This window comes from Macrobrachium nipponense, chromosome 24 (genome assembly GCF_015104395.2).
Source record: "Macrobrachium nipponense isolate FS-2020 chromosome 24, ASM1510439v2, whole genome shotgun sequence".
Classification (NCBI taxonomy): domain Eukaryota; kingdom Metazoa; phylum Arthropoda; class Malacostraca; order Decapoda; family Palaemonidae; genus Macrobrachium; species Macrobrachium nipponense.
Window position 1 is genome coordinate 13964956 of NC_061091.1, and position 18305 is coordinate 13983260.

An 18305-nucleotide genomic window follows, 5' to 3' on the forward strand; every position below is an offset into this window, starting at 1 on the left:
AATTAGCTAATCTACAAGTGATCATGTTTTAATGGTATGCGTTTAGCAATAGTCTGGTAAAATGTTTTTAATGTAAAGCGTTGTTAACAATTGTCCTGTATAATGTTTTGGATAGAAAGCGTTTAGCAATAGTCCTCTAAAATGTTTTTGATAGAAAGTGTATTTATTAATTTTATAATGTTTCTTAAGTATTCATGTATTTAATTATATATATTTTTGTAATATGGACCTTTCGTGTTAGCGTCGTTCTTTAAGGACAGAATTTTTTAAATTTTTTTTTTTTCTATTTGTACTGCTGCCTGTTTTGTTAATCCAACTATTTATGCATATATATATATATATATTAAATTAATATATATATATATATAATATATATATATATATATATAGATATATATATAAGTAGAGGAAAAGACCCCATATATGACCTCCACTTTTTCTAGCCCCGCCCCCCGCCCCCCACCCCCCCCCAAGGGGCGTGGCTACCCCCCTCCCCCCTCCTGATTGGTCATGTACGTACGTGAGGCCTAAAAAGGGGCGGGACAACCCCCAAAAGGGGTGGTGGGGCCACCCTGACCCCATATAGACCTCCACTTGTCTGGGGGTGTGGCCACCCTGACCCCATATAGACTCCACTATTCTGGGGGGCGTGTCCACCCCTGACCCCAAATTGACTCCATTTGTATTATAAGCTCATGTACGTACATGAGCTCATAATTGACTCCATATGTATGATAAGTTCATGTACGTACATGAGCTCATAATTGACTCCATTTGTCTTACAAGCTCATGTCGTACATGAGCTCATATTAGGGGGGTCGTGGCCTCCCCTAACCCCAAATCGACTCCACTTTTCTACTCCTGTGACGTCACAAACTATAAGGGAATACAAACCATCTTTTCAACCCTCCACTATTCTGGGGGGCGTGGCCACCCCTGACCCCTAAATTGACTCCATTTGTATTATAAGCTCATGTACGTACATGAGCTCATAATTGACTCCATATGTATGATAATTCGATGTACGTACATGAGCTCATAATTGACTCCATTTGTCTTACAAGCTCATGTACGTACATGAGCTCATATTAGGGGGGCGTGGCCTCCCCTAACCCCAAATTGACTCCACTTTTCTACCCCTGTGACGTCACATAACTATAAGGGAATAAAACCATCCTTTCAACCCTCCACTATTCTGGGGGGCGTGGCCACCCCTGACCCCAAATTGACTCCATTTGTCTTACAAGCTCATGTACGTACATGAGCTCATATTAGGGGGGCGTGGCCTCCCCTAACCCCAAATCGACTCCACTTTTCTACCCCTGTGACGTCACATAACTATAAGGGAATAAAAACCAACATTTCAAGCCCTCACCCCAAATTGACTCCACTATTCTACCCTGTGACGTCACGTAACTCTCTGGGAATAAAACCATTCTTTTCAACCCCTGACCCCAAATTGACTCCCACCTTTCCTACCCCCTGTGACGTCACGTAACTCTCTGGGAATAAAAACCATTCTTTCAACCCCAACCCCTGACCCAAATTGACTCCACCTTTTCCTACCCCCTGTGACGTCACGTAACTCTCCTCCGGTAATAAAAACCAACATTTTCAACCCCTCACCCCCCAAATTGACTCACTATTCTACCCTGTGACGTCACGTAACTCTCTGGGAATAAAACCATTCTTTTAAACAACCCCTGACCCCAAATTGACTCCACCTTTGTTCCTACCCCCTGTGACGTCACGTAACTCTCTGGGAATAAAACCATTCTTTCAACCCCTGACCCAAATTGACTCCACCTTTCCTACCCCCCACCCCTGTGACGTCACGTACTCTCCGGTAATAAAAACCAACATTTCAACCCCTCACCCCAAATTGACTCCACTATTCTACCCTGTGACCGTTCACGTAACTCTCTGGGAATAAACCATTCTTTCAACCCCTGACCCCAAATTGACTCCACCTTTCCTACCCCCTGTGACGTCACGTAACTCTCTGGAATAAAACCATTCTTTCAACCCCTGACCCCAAATTGACTCCACCGTTTCCTACCCCCTGTGACGTCACGTAACTCTCCGGTAATAAAAACCAACATTTCAACCCCTCACCCCCAAACCCAAATTGACTCCACTATTCTACCACTGTGACGTCACGTAACTCTCTGGGAATAAAACCATTCTTTTCAACCCCCGACCCCAAATTGACTCCCCACCTTTCCTACCCCCTGTGACGTCACGTAACTCTCCGGTAATAAAAACCAACATTTCAAGCCCTCACCCCAAATTGACTCCACTATTCTACCCTGTGCGTCACGTAACTCTCTGGGAATAAAACCATTCTTTCAACCCCTGACCCCAAATTGACTCCACCTTTCCTACCCTACCCCTGTGCGTCACGTAACTCTCTGGGAATAAAACCATTCTTTCACCCTCCCTGACCCCAAATTGACTCCACCCTTTCCTACCCCCTGTGACGTCACGTAACTCTCCGGTAATAAAAACCAAAAACCAATTTCCAATTTCACCCCTCACCCCAAATTGATCACTATTCTACCTGTGACGTCACGTAACCTCTCTTGGGATTAAAACCATCTTTCAAACCCCTGAACAACCAAATTTGATCACCGTCTACTGTGACGGGGACGTACTTCTGGGGAATAAAACCATTCTTTCAACCCCTGACCCCAAATTGACTCCACCTTTCCTACCCCCTGACTCACGTAACTCTCGGTAATAAAAACAAACCATTTCAAACCCCTCACCCCTCAATTGACTCCAAAACTATTCTTTATTCTTGGACGTCCACGTAAACTCTCCTGTAATAAAAACCAATTCTTTCAACCCCTACCCCAAATTGACATAAACTCCTACCCCCTGTGACTCAGTAACTCTTCCCTTGGGATTAAACCCATTTTCAACCCCTGACCTCCCAATTGGGAACTCAACCCTCCCCTTACTCCCTGGACGGCACGTAACATCTTTCCGGTATAAAAAAAAACACATTTAAAAAAAACCCCTCACCCCCAATTTGACCTCCACTATTCTACCACTGTGACGTCACGTAACTCTCTGGGAATAAAACATTCAATGTTCAACCCCCGACCCCCCCAATTGACAATTTCCACCCCTTTCCCTACCCCCTGTGACGTCACGTAACTCTCGGTAATCCAAAAAACCAACATTTCAACCCCTCACCCCAAATTTGACTCCACTATTCAATCTAGCCCCTGTGACGTCACATAACTCTCTGGAATAAAACCATTCTTTCAACCCCTGACCCCAATTGACTCCACCTTTCCTACCCCTGTGACGTCCACATAACTCTCAGGGAATAAAAACCAAACATTTCAACCCCCACCCCAAATTGACTCCACTTTTCTACCCCTGTGATGTCAGTAACTCTACGGGAATAAAACTTGACCCCCCAACCCTGACCCCAAATATACTCAGTTCACTGTTTTTTTGCGACTCATGTCCCCTTAATTGTTTTCAAAGTAACCGGGACGTTTACCTCATCCTCCTCCTATAAAATCTCTAAATTTATATATGCATATTGCGAATATACTCTCTCTCCCACTCCCTCCCTCCCCTCCCTCCCCTCCTTCCCTAAACCCCTCCCTCTCCCTCTCTCTCTCTCGGCCGTTACATTTTGTTTTATATATATACACAGCTGCTTAGATATTCAGAGTATCATGATAAAAGGATATTTGGCGACTGACTTCATCCACATGTGATATCTCCCCCAATAACTATCAGAGTCAATGTTATCTGATGATGAATCACGCACACACACACACATATGAAGAAACGAGACCTTATCGCCATATTTGCCCAGCTGACTTCACGCCAACGTGAAATTTTATTTTTCATAGAATTTGAGTCATAATCTAGGTGGCGAACACAAGGACAAAGTACACATTCAATTTGTTTATTTATTATACAGAGTTTTGAAAGAGGTTGAAAAAAAATCAAATTCAGACGGAATTGTTATTTTTATATTTTATAACCAATCCTAAATACAGGGGAATGATTAATATTCCATACAAATACATACATTAGAAAAAAAACTGTACAAACACGAACGCATAAATATGCGCATTCGCTTTTTCAAAAACAATACTTCAACGAAACATACTACGGCTACTATATATTTTCTAACCTGTTCCTTGACATCACACCCCTTAGTATATACCACAAACATCTTCTCCAGCCACTTTCCCGACCGTGTATCGAAGACGACGACGTTTCATCTAACACCTCAAAGCTTTTAAATTTAGCTAACAAGTTTTTCACTAACTTGTGCGAAGAGGTTGATGAGCCATGGCGAGAGTTCACGTCTTGATGTGACAATCCTTCAAGTCATCCACGCATGACTCATTTTATCAAAATCAGTATCACGTGACTAAACAGCTCCGATATCATTGTTCCTAAAATGTTAATAAGCCACCCACACACTCGCCATCTTGTTTTTCGCATGTCCCGCCCTCACCTTCCACCCCTCCTCCTCCTCCTCCTCCTCTTCCCCCTCCTCTCCTCTTCCCCCTCCTCCTCCCTTTTTCCCCATATTTCGCCACGTTTCGATTTGCTTTTTAATGGCTATATTCCTTAACATCCAATCTTTAACCCCCGCCATTTCAATGAAGTAGCGATAATTCGAAATATTATCAACGTGGGTTTTTTTATTCCCTTGAAATTCTCGAGCTATATCTAAAATATTATAACCTGCGAGCGGATGAGTTAAATCTCCTTCTTCATTCCATTCAACCGTGTTAGAATCTTGTAAGTGCTTAACAAAAGCCGTAACGTATGACTTTTGGGGTTCTTTAAAAAATATCGGAATAATACCTGTTAAATCGGGATTGCTCTTTTTGCGAGTCATGTCCCTTTAATTGTTTTCAATGTAATGGGGGCGTTTACCACCTCCTCCCCCCCCTCCCCAGTCACTGCACTACATTTCTATAGGAGGGGGAGGAGGAGGAGGAGGAGGAGGTCCCGTGAGCGATATAGCCGGCATAGGTGGTTTTTGGATATTAAGGGAGACGTGTCCGCTACTACTAACAGCTGCCGTATCCAACTTGCCAGTACCCTCTAGGTTATTAATATCACCATCACAAACCTCTTTTCTATTCATAACCTCTCATAGGTAATGGCAGGGATAACGTAAAACTCCTTCATTTTCAATTAAAAAGACTCCCTACCAAACAACTCGCAGCAATAGGCAATAAAACCGATAGAATAGTCCCCCCACCCTTTACGACTTTTCAGTATATTTTTCTTCTTAGATATGGACGTTGTTTTCAAGGACACAAAGAATGAATTTCTCGTCTACAATTTCTTAAGTGTTTAATAAACTTCTTATCTTGAGTTAGATTACCACAAAGAAAATTTCTAAAAATTTCCGAGAGAGTAGACACCAACCACCGTTTAAGATGGGAATAACTTTACTTCTTTCACTGGGTGATAACCAGAGATGAATAAAATAAGTTTTTATTTTACGTATTAAAGGTTGCTTACGGTTCATATCCGTACAATTTGAGACTCATCAACCCAGGAATTGAATTGACTCGGATAACCTTTCAATGAACGTAAATAGTTTTATTTTATTATCTTTTCCTCCTCCTTCCCAGAATAGTGATATCATACGTTTCTGGTAGATTTGTGAATTAATTCTCACGTAAAATACGCCCTTATTTCTTCACGCTATCATTTATTTCTTCACCCGCTAAATCTTCCAAGAAGTATACGACCGGATTTTGCCTTGTATCCACTTTTCGGATTTTAAAAATTTCCAGAGTATTTTGAATTGTATATCCCCTCCTAAAAATTGCGTTGCGACGCTCATCGGCAATACGTACAACGTCTCCAACATTCAAGAGCGAAATGGCGGGAGGATTAACGAGAACAGCCTTTTTATACATGCTCGAGAATTGACGTTCAATGTCATCTCTATCCGTTAATGCGTGAACCTCTTGCGGGGTGCGCCCACCCAAATTCTATGGGGGGTATGATTATAACTCTGAACCAATGTCGCGCAAGACGTTAATGTATTTTAAGGTATTCTTATGTGTGAGATATCTATATATACGACCCTTAATAGTCCTTATGACTCTTTCAGCTATAGAGGATTTTATTTCTCTCGAATAAACGCTATAATAATTTTATATTTTTACTATCTAGATATTCCCTGACGTGTTATAATATTCCCTACCCTCATCGCTATTCAAACGTGAAATTCCCAAAAAATTCGGTAGATTCGATAACCTTCTTCAAAAGCGCGACGCATAGTAACACCATCCTTCTTTTTTCAAGGAACAATTTGTAGATATCTGGAAAACACGTCAATAAAAAGACTAGCAAATATTTAAACCCATTATTATACCGAGCTAATTTGGACATATCAGCTAAATCGGTCGAGGGTGTTACGATCACGAATAAGGAATGCCAAGGGTGAACATCGAATTATATACTCACCTATTCATCTAATTTTCCTCTAGGTTTTATACGGAGCAGGCAAGTAACACTCGAGTCTTTAGTGAAATGTAAAAGGTGACCATTTTGATCCGTGATAAGAATAGAAATCTGATCCAAGATGTTCGTGCAACAATTTGTAGACTGTATTATGTATTCCTTTTCCTCTACCACTTGCTAAAGTAAAACAGTCCATATATTTACTAGTCTCCGCCAAAAATCGTCGGTTGAACTATATCCGTATACACATATATATAATCTACCCCACAATTATCAGGTAGAGAATCAAGGGAAACGTGTTTCATTCAGTTCACGCCAGCCATATATTTCATAACCGGTATTAATATGAAAACCTAATAAATTTCGCGGCTTTTCGCTAAATTTGACGTATATACTTTTAACGTCCCCCGTTCTCAATTTCTCTCTCTTGATACGTGGTATAGTAATTCTTCTTAAATCTTCATCCCAATGAAATATACCGTTACTATTAAAATAATTTATGAAATTATCACCGTAATAAACTTTTAAGTAATCATACACGTCCTTATTAAGAGCTCTCACGAGTCTCTTCATATCCCCCCCGCTAACATTGCTATTCTCGGTCTATCAATATGTATGCCTATCACGTTTATGACCGCTCTGTAATAAATTCGAGAGTGAATAAATCATCTTTGGATATATGCGTAATAACTCCCCGGGAACATGATCGAAGCTAACCTACTTCATATTCAACCCATTAGTAATAATATAGGTGTAGGTAATCTATTGGCAAATTTCGAAGGTGTATTTTTGATATACGTGTCTAAACAGCCGAGGCTGCTCAAATATATGGTGTGTTCACCAGCCATGTCGGTTAAATACTACGACGGGTATATGTCACATATGGTATTTATAAGAAAAGTTCGATAGCGTTTTTATCTAGGTCTTATATGCAGACTGCATGATAGAACCCATTTTTCAGTAAACATTATTTCTTCAACCGTTCTGATCCGAGACATTGATAGTAATGTAATCCAATACGTCAATGGTATTTAAAGGTTTATAAATGGCATTATGCGGACCTTTACCACTGCACATCCTAACGTGAAGCAGTCTAAGAGAGTTAACCATTTTATCACCCAAGATGGTTAGGTTGAACGATACCCGAATACAGGTAAACGTATTCAACGCCTTGATGGAATATATTTCTACTGTGATGAAGGTCTCAACGCACCCGAACTGTATATTAAATACCTGACTTTTTCATTGAAACCAAACTATTAGCTGCTTTAGCACTGAGTTTAATCGTAATTGAATCAATCATATCAACTTTGGCTGCTCCTGCATCGATATGTGGAATGCTCATTCTCTTCGTGTCATCATTCCATGAGAATAAACCATCCCTGCGGATAGCTCCGCGAATATGTTCTCCGTAAAATTCAGATAATTGTTCAATAATTTCCGTATTAAACGCTCTAGTCATGACATTCATATCACCACCCAACAAACCCGAAATGGACTTACAAATATACGTGTAAATGCGTTCCCATCTGACTCATTATAGATCGCGTTAAATTGAATAGTAAAATCAACGTCTCCTGGTTTAATAGCGTAATATAATTTCGGGAGAATGACTCCCACTAGCCCCCACTTCATATTCCAACTCCTTTCGGTAATGATATAGGGACGGCTAACCTATTGGTAAATTTACAACGCCCGATTTTCTGGAAATGTACCTATACATGCATTGCTATTCACGTATATGATGTGATCGCTACACATGTTGAATGTAGACTGTATGACTAACAATGGGCATCGGTTTTGTAATATATGTACATAAAAACCTCCACGTTCATGTATGTCACACCTTATTCATGAATTTGTTTATCACACAGATTGTCACGTCATTTCAAGAAAAGGTGTCCAAGCCTCTAACCACCATGATGAATCATCCTCACCACCCTCCGATCCAGGTAAAATATTATTATTATTATTATTATTATTATTATTATTATTATTATTATTATTATTATTATTATTATTATTATTATTATTATTATTACTATTATTGCAGTTTTTGCAGTTATTATTATTATTATTATTATAATACACGTTCACGTCCGTGCTTATTTAAAATTATCTTTACAGATCCCTTCGCTGAAGACTTCCCATTAGATGAAGATTTTGATGGGGAGTAATAATAATAATGAAGCATCGCGCGTTGGTGGAGGTGTAGGAACCAGAAGGGGATCTTCACTCACGAGGGAAAGAACGGAGGGTATAAGGTAGTGAGTACCATTCATTATGCGGCTGCAGTAGGGTCACACATTGACGTGGCAATGAAGTTAAGTAGTAGCATAACCCGATTACGCGAAGATGTGCACAGTAACTTCCTCGAAAGAGGTATTCGATCGGCTATGCTATACTTGTGCGTTATTATCACCAGCGTGAGGATGCTAGGCGACATGAATGAAAAAAGTGCTTTCTATGTATGTACTCCACCCACCCTCACTACGATTGACTCGATCTATGACTCCCTGGAGGAGGCTATTGAGTTTATAGCTAATAAACTTGGAAGAAAGACTCAACCGTACTGAGGGTTCGGGTTGTGTATGACCTCGCGTAGATAGGGTTGAACTTCATATCACGCGGCGTGAGTTAGTGAATATTAATAACTTCCAGGTGTATCCCAAGGGAGTCCGCGGTAGTGATCAGGTTATCAATAATCAGTCCGGGTACAAACGTGTCGTTACAGCGTTAGAAGCGTACGTTGTACTGCGAGATAACCCTCCACACGTATTAACAACCTCCTCGTGTCTTAATGAGGAGGATGGGAGGGGACAATTTAATATCAAACACTCGCCAGATATGCCGTTGACCCATGACTCTTTTCAAAACATTAGAAAAGGGGAATAACCTCAACATATCTGTATAAATTATGTGAATTATTCACGGGGTGGAAACAGCGGAAAAAACATTGACGTACATCTAGCGAGAAAGGGTGGTAACCCCCAAAGCCCTCATTTGGTCACGTTGTTATTAATCACTGACGACCACGTCGCATTGATTAAGGATATGTTGGCATTCGTGAAGAAGTTCCGACACGGATTCAAGCAGGGGCGGGGATTGCACGAACGGTGGTATGTGTACAATTGTTTTGACTTGTTTAATAGTTTCCACCATCCGTGAGGCGCACACACAGGCCTGTACTGCTCGAACCACTGTCGAATACCCAGACCCGGCCAATTTAAAACAGTTTTACTAAAGTTAAAGCTCTGCTGCCAATCTCGCACATGGCTTTCCTGGATTTGAGGCGTATAATATTCAACCGAAGACCGGAGAAGACGATCCGAGAATAGTATCTCGACAGAAAGCTTTCGCTTACTGCTACGTGATCGTTGACGGTAGAACGGGGGAATATTGTACCCATAGACTAAGTCACGGAGAGATGCGTTGATGATTGTTTGCAGAACATGAACCGGGACTGGGCGTTATTGCGTGAACAAATGCGTGCGTATCCTTTACTATGAGTCCCTGAATCCGCCGTAAGTTTGAAGCGAGCACTCATTGCAGAGGATGTAACGTCGAATTCAAGGCTGGAGTCACGAAAATGCGCATCACGCTCATTTTGTGGCACGGGACAAACTTTGTGTGTGCACTGTGTCAACAGTGTAATTTGAATATGCAATTTAAGGAGCCAACTTTAACAGTGTTCGTACACAATTTGTCATATGACATCGCCCTGGTCTTGAAAGAGGCGGGGGCTCAGCATGATTTTGAAATTCTGAAACGCGAGGGTAGTAAATTTTACTCGGCCAGATCGGGCAATCTGAGATTCGTGGATAGCACAACGTGATTAGGGGGAGGCCTTTCTAGTCTCGCCTCGAGTCATATCAAACAGAAAGGTTCCCTCGAAATCGCACGTCAGTGTTAACCCAGTATTCTCGGGATTGTCTCGATTAGTTTTGGGTACGGGTAAACAGTACTACCCTTATGATTATGTGACGGGCTTCAATATCCTGCGAAAGCCCGCATCCCTTTCTCGAGAGTGTTTCGATTCGGAACTTACGGGAGAAACCCTTTCCAGCGGGGGCTATGCACACGTGGTCAAGGTTTGGAACGCCGCTAATTGCACCAATCTTCTAGATTATACCGTTTTGTATTTGTTAATGGATGTGGGATTATTAGCGGACGTTTATTTAGCTTGGAGGAAGGCTGCCATGGTGCAATTCGGACTAGACCTGCCCGTTACCTGACTTCTACCTCTCTCTCACTCGATGCTTTCTATATTCCTCTAAAATTCGTCTCCCCCTCATTTCGAATGGTGAACTCTATCAATTAATTTGTAAAAACATCCGCGGCGGTTTTTGTAGTCTAGTTCGAAGGCAATGCGTAGCTAATAATCCAGAGTTAAATCCCAGTTTTAGGGTGGGCGATCCTCAATCGTACATATTATACGTTGACTTCACCAGTTTGTATCCCACAGTTATGAGTAAATACAAAATGCCCTTGGGTGAAATAACTGAACTTTCCCCTGTCGAATTAGAAAGTTTTGTCGCTAGCGATATTTCCGCCATTGATTCACAGGGTGAATACGGTTATTTTATACTGCTCGATACCAAACCAGTTAGACGGGATGTTGCTCTACAGACGGACGATCTCCCTCTCGCCATTCATCACATGAATGTGACTCACCAGGATCTATCGCCCTATAGTAAAACCTAATGAATAAGTTCAAGGTGAAGCTACCCAAGAAAAATGTTAAGTTGACGGGTACGCATTTACCCATGCGTAATCACTTGATCTGTCTTCCGTTATTACAAACGTTGATAAGGCTCGGTCTCGAAGTTGATGTAATAAGGAAAGTGTACAAATTCAAACAAGGATTTTTTATTTGAGGGAATATATTTCTGGAGAATGCCGAAAGGCGTGCTAAAGAGACCGATCCGGACAAGAGGAACACATCAAAAATCATAATGAATGGTCTTTTCGGTGTCACTATTAAAAATTCATTGAATTATTCTACCCGAACTGTCGTCACCACCGGTGAAGCCTCTCTTCTCAGGAATGTGTCCAACACACGTACAAGTCTTTGGAAAAACTGGGTAACGACAGGTACATTGTAAACCATTGCAAGAGTCTGTTATGGCTGAATCCCCGATTTATATCGGTTTCAGTATACTAGACATGGCGAAGGATATGATGTATCGGTTCTATTACGACGTTCTTCGAAAGCAGTATGGACACCGAGTTCAGCTCCTTTATACCGACACTGACAGCTTGATCTTTCCCTGGTGACTGATAACCTCAATCGGGAACTGAAGGGTGTGCTCAAACCCTACATGGATTTGAGTAATTTCCCCAAAACTCACGAATTGTATGATGAGTCACGTAAGGGGGAACTCGGGTTAGTGAAGGTTGAAACGGGGGCTGAACTCATGAGGGAATTTATCGGCGTTAAACCTAAAGTTTATTCGTATCTGACGGAACTAGGTCGTAGTAACACCTTGAAAGGTGTACAAAGATGCCGGCAAAAGACCATTCCACATGACCAGTATCGAGCTGTAATCGAAAAGAATGAGATTACTTATACTCGTGTCACAATTTGCAAAGAGTAGGAGGCACGATGTGTCATACGAGCCAGCGAAAGGTATCTCTCTGTCCTTTAGAGGACAAGAGATATTATGTGACACCTTATAAATCGTTGGCGTATGGACATCCAGACATTGGGGTGGAAGAGGGTATAGCGGAGGAGGAGGGGGAGGGGGAGGGGGAGGGGGAGGGGAGGGGGAGGGGGAGGAGGAGGAGGATCTAGAGAGGGTAGTGGTGGCGCCGGTAGTTGCGGCAATCTCTCCAATTTTAAATATTCCCGCTCCTAGCACCTCGAGAATTCCTACTCCTCCTATTCCTCCGACCCTACATACCATTCACGTCATTTCCCACGGGTGAAAGGATGTTCAAAACGTCGAAGAGAGAATAGTAAAATATACAATGTTAATTCCTCTCTCTCTTCGACGTCTTGACTTCTCCTCGCGGAAATGGTTTCACCCTCTGCCTCCAGTAAACGGGGTCGTATCACACCTTGACCGGGTGTCATAGTTTGTATATTTTACTATATATTTTATCTTATATGCTATATTTTTATATTATATTGTATATAATGTATTTTTATTATATAATCATATCACAGTTAGTTTTTTATATTTTGAATTATTATATTTAATTTTTTATTATAGTTTGCATTTTTACTTTACGTTCTATTTTTATATTGTAGGAAAAACCTGTATGTATTTCATTATGGAAATTAAACAAATATTATTGCCGTCAACTTCCATTCAACCTAATTATTATTAAGGCTTGTATATAAAAAGGAGCGCGTAAAGTACACACCTATAGTCTTAAACGCGCTAACATCATGGCCGCGACAGGTCCCTTCCCTGGGCAGTTGTTAGACCCGTTCGCTAATCCCGCTCGTATTATCATCGCGGGGTTTAGTAACAGTGGCAAGTCCGTCCTATGTCAAAAAATCATTGAACTCTATGAACGCGTTCCAATACATTTTATATTGCGGGGTATCTGAACACCCCCTCGAAACGCATCCCTCAATAGGTCCCAAATTCAAAGTATCCAAAGAAATTTTAAATCCCTTTGATTACACTGAAAAGGGGCAGACGGGGGTTAATAAAGGTCTATTATTCATACTCGATGATTGCTTCCTTGAGGCCAGTGATAATAAATTTGTCACCAACGCCTTCACAGCGGGACGTCATTCATCTATTTCAGTTATATTCATAACGCAGAATATGTTTCATTCGGGCAAGTTTAGTAGAAGTATAAGCTTGAATTGCTCACATTATATTCTAATGAAAAATCGTGATTTTAGTCAAATTGAAACTTTAGGTCGGCAGTTATTCGGCCGTCAAAAAGCTTCAGCCTTTTCAGACATATATAAAAAGGCCCTATCACGTAACCGCTACGGTTATTTGTTAGTAGACTTCGCTCCGTCAACACCTGAAGTGTTACAGCTCCGAACTAATATTCTGGGTGAAACGGAATATCAATAGCTTACCAATATGATAAAGAACGGATAAACTGCTAAAACTTTGTACGGAGATGCACGGGTGTGGGTAGTTTCAGCGGGGTGGACTCTTTATTCAGAGTAGCGAAAAATCTGAATAGCCAAATTACTCGTGAAAATGTTAAAGAATTCTTACGTGGGCAAAAGTCTTACACACTGCATAAAGTCACTCGAAAAAAATTCCCCAGAAGAAAAATCATGTCACCTAAACCGAGAGTAATAGCGAGCACCGATTTAGCTGATATGTCCAAATTAGCTCGGTATAATAATGGGTTTAAATATTTGCTAGTCTTTATTGACGTGTTTTCCAGATATCTACAAATGTTCCCTTGAAAAAGAAGGATGGTGTACTATGCGTCGCGCTTTGAAGAAGGTTATCGAATCTACCGAATTTTTGGGAATTTCACGTTTGAATAGCGATGAGGGTAGGGAATATTATAACAAACACGTCAGGGAATATCTAGATAGTAAAAATATAAAATTATATAGCGTTTATTCGAGAGAAATAAAATCCTCTATAGCTGAAAGAGTCATAAGGACTATTAAGGGTCGTATATATAGATATCTCACACATAAGAATACCTTAAAATACATTAACGTCTTGCGCGACATTGTTCAGAGTTATAATCATACCCCCCCATAGAAGTTTGGGTCGCACCCCGCAAGAGGTTCACGCATTAACGGATAGAGATGACATTGAACGTCAATTCTCGAGCATGTATAAAAAGGCTGTTCTCGTTAATCCTCCCGCCATTTCGCTCTTGAATGTTGGAGACGTTGTACGTATTGCCGATGAGCGTCGCAACGCAATTTTTAGGAGGGGATATACAATTCAAAATACTCTGGAAATTTTTAAAATCCGAAAAGTGGATACAAGGCAAAATCCGGTCGTATACTTCTTGGAAGATTTAGCGGGTGAAGAAATAAAGGGCGTATTTTATCGTGAAGAATTAATTCGCACAAATCTACCAGAAACGTATGATATCACTATTCTGGGAAGGAGGAGGAAAGATAATAAAACTCAATATTACGTTCATTGGAAAGGTTATCCGAGTCAATTCAATTCCTGGGTTGATGAGTCTCAAATTGTACGGATATGAACCGTAAGCAACCTTTAATACGTAAAAATAAAAACTTTATTTTATTCATCTCTGGTTTATCACCCAGTGAAAGAAGTAAGTTATTCCCATCTTAAACGGTGGTTTGGTGTCTACTCTCTCGGAAATTTTTAGAAATTTTCTTTGTGGTAATCTAACTCAAGATAAGAAGTTATTAAACACTTAAGAAATTTGTAGACGAGAAATTCATCTTGTGTCCTTGAAAACAACGTCCATATCTAAGAAGAAAAATATACTGAAAAGTCGTAAAGGGGGGACTATTCTATCGGTTTTATTGCCTATTGCTGCGAGTTTGGTAGGGAGTCTTTTTTAATTGAAAATGAAGGAGTTTTACGTTATCCCTGCCATTACCTATGAGAGGTTAATGAATAGAAAAGAGGTTTGTGATGGTGATATTAATAACCTAGAGGTACTGGCAGTTGGATACGGCAGCTGTTAGTAGTAGCGGACACGTCTCCCTTAATATCCAAAAACCACCTATGCCGGCTATATCGCAATCACGGGACCTCCTCCTCCTCCTACCTCCTCCCCTCCTATAGAAAATGTAGGTGCAGTGACTGGAGGGGAGGAGGTGGTAAACGCCCCCATTACATTGAAAACAATTAAAGGGGACATGACTCGCAAAAAGAGCAATCCCGATTTAAACAGGTATTATTCCAATATTTTTTAAAGAACCCAAAAGTCATACGTTACGGCTTTTGTTAAGCACTTACAAGATTCTAACACGGTTGAATGGAATGAAGAAGGAGATTTTAAACTCATCCGCTCGCAGGTTATAATATTTTAGATATAGCTCGAGAATTTCAAGGGAATAAAAAAACCACGTTGATAATATTTCGAATTATCGCTACTTCATTGAAATGGGCGGGGGTTAAAGATTGGATGTTAAGGAATATAGCCATTAAAAAGCAAATCGAAACGTGGCGAAATATGGGGAAAAAGGGAGGAGGAGGGGGAAGAGGAGGAGGAGGAGGAGGAGGAGGGGGTGGGAAGGTGAGGGCGGGACATGCGAAAAACAAGATGGCGAGTGTGTGGGTGGCTTATTACATTTTAGGAACAATGATATCGGAGCTGTTAGTCACGTGATACTGATTTTGATAAAATGAGTCATGCGTGGATGACTTGAAGGATTGTCACATCAAGACGTGAACTCTCGCCATGGCTTCATCAACCTCTTCGCAAGTTAGTGAAAACTTGTTAGCTAAATTTAAAAGCTTTGAGGTGTTAGATGAAACGTCGTCGTCTTCGATACACGGTCGGGAAAGTGCTGGAGAAGATGTTTGTGGTATATACTAAGGGGTGTGATGTCAAGGAACAGGTTAGAAAATATATAGTAGCCGTAGTATGTTTCGTTGAAGTATTGTTTTTGAAAAAGCGAATGCGCATATTATCGCGTTCGTGTTTGTACAGTTTTTTTCTAATGTATGTATATTTGTATGGAATGTTAATTCATTCCCCTGTATTTAGGATTGGTTATAAATATAAAATAACAATTCCGTCTGTAATTTGATTTTTCAAACCTCTTTCAAACTCTGTATAATAAATAAACAATTGAAATGTGTACCTTTGTCCTTGTGTTCGCCACCTAGATTATGACTCAAATTCTATGAAAAATAAAATTTCACGTTGGCGTGAAGTCAGCTGGGCAAATATGGCGATAAGGTCTCGTTTCTTCATATGTGTGTGTGTGCGTGATTCATCATCAGATAACATTGACTCTGATATGGTTATTGGGGGAGATATCACATGTGGATGAAGTCAGTCGCCAAATATCCTTTTATCATGATACTCTGAATATCTAAGCAGCTGTGTGTATATATATAAAACAAAAGTAACGGCCGAGAGAGAGAGAGGGAGAGGGAGGGAGGGAAGGAGGGAGGGAGGGAGGGAGGAGGGAGGGAGGGGAGAGAGAGTATATTCGCAATATGCATATATAAATTTAGAGATTTTATAGGAGGAGGATGAGGTAAACGTCCCGGTTACTTTGAAAACAATTAAAGGGGACATGAGTCGCAAAAACAGTGAACTGAGTCTATTTGGGGTCAGGGTGGGTCAAGAATTTTATTCCCGTAGAGTTACGTGACATCACAGGGGTAGAAAAGTGGAGTCAATTTGGGGTGGGGGTTGAAATGTTGGTTTTTATTCCCTGAGAGTTATGTGACGTCACAGGGGTAGAATAGTGGAGTCAATTTGGGGTAGGGGGGGGTTGAAATGTGGTTTTTTTATTACCGGAGAGTTACGTGACGTCACAGGGGGTAGGAAAGGTGGAGTCATTTGGGGTGGGGGTTGAAAGAATGGTTTTATTTTCCCAGAGAGTTACGTGACGTCACAGTGGTAGAATAGTGGAGTCAATTTGGGGTGAGGGTTGAAATGTTGGTTTTTATTACCGGAGAGTTACGTGACGTCACAGGGGGTAGGAAAGGTGGAGTCAATTTGGGGTCAGGGGTTGAAAGAAGAATGGTTTTATTCCCAGAGAGTTACGTGACGTCACAGGGGTAGGAAAGGTGGAGTCAATTTGGGGTCAGGGGTTGAAAGAATGGTTTTATTCCCAGAGAGTTACGTGACGTCACAGGGTAGAATAGTGGAGTCAATTTGGGGTGAGGGTTGAAATGTTGGTTTTTATTACCGGAAGAGTTACCGTTACGTCCACAGGGGGTTAGGAAAGGTGGAGGCAATTTGGGGTCAGGGGTTGAGATGGTTTTATTCTGAGAGTACGGGACGTCACAGGGGTAGGAAAGGTTGGGTCAATTTGGTCAGGGGTTGAAAGAATGGTTTTATTCCCAAGAGAGTTTACGTGACGGGGTCAGGGGTTAAAGAATGGTTTTTTTAGTGGAGCCCTTTCCCAGAGAGTTTCGTGACGTCACAGGGGGTAAAAGAATAAATTGAGTCAATTTGGGGTCAGGGGTTGAAAGATGGTTTTATTCCCAGAGAAGGTTTTTTACGTGACGTCAAACAAAGGGTATTCCATTAGTGGAGTGGGAAGTCAATTTGGGGTGAGGGCTTGAAATGTTGGTTTTTATTCCTTATAGTTATGTGACGTCACAGGGGTAGAAAAGTGGAGTCGTTTTTTGGGTTAGGGGAGGCCCACGCCCCCCTAATATGAGCTCATGTACGTACATGAGCTTGTAAGACAAATGGAGTCAATTTGGGGTCAGGGGTGCCCACGCCCCCCACAGAATAGTGGAGGGTTGAAAGGATGGTTTTATTCCCTTATAGTTATGTGACGTCACAGGGGTAGAAAAGTGGAGTCAATTTGGGGTTAGGGGAGGCCACGCCCCCTAATATGAGCTCATGTACGTACATGAGCTTGTAAGACAAATGGAGTCAATTATGAGCTCATGTACGTACATGAACTTATCATACAAATGGAGTCAATTATGAGCTCATGTACGTACATGAGTTTATAATACAAATGGAGTCAATTTGGGGTCAGGGGTGGCCGCGCCCCCCAGAATAGTGGAGGGTTTGAAAAGATGGTTTTATTCCCTTATAGTTTTGTGACGTCACAGGAGTAGAAAAGTGGAGTCGATTTGGGGTTAGGGGAGGCCACGCCCCTAATATGAGCTCATGTACGTACATGAGCTTGTAAGACAAATGGAGTCAATTATGAGCTCATGTACGTACATGAACTTATCATACATATGGAGTCAATTATG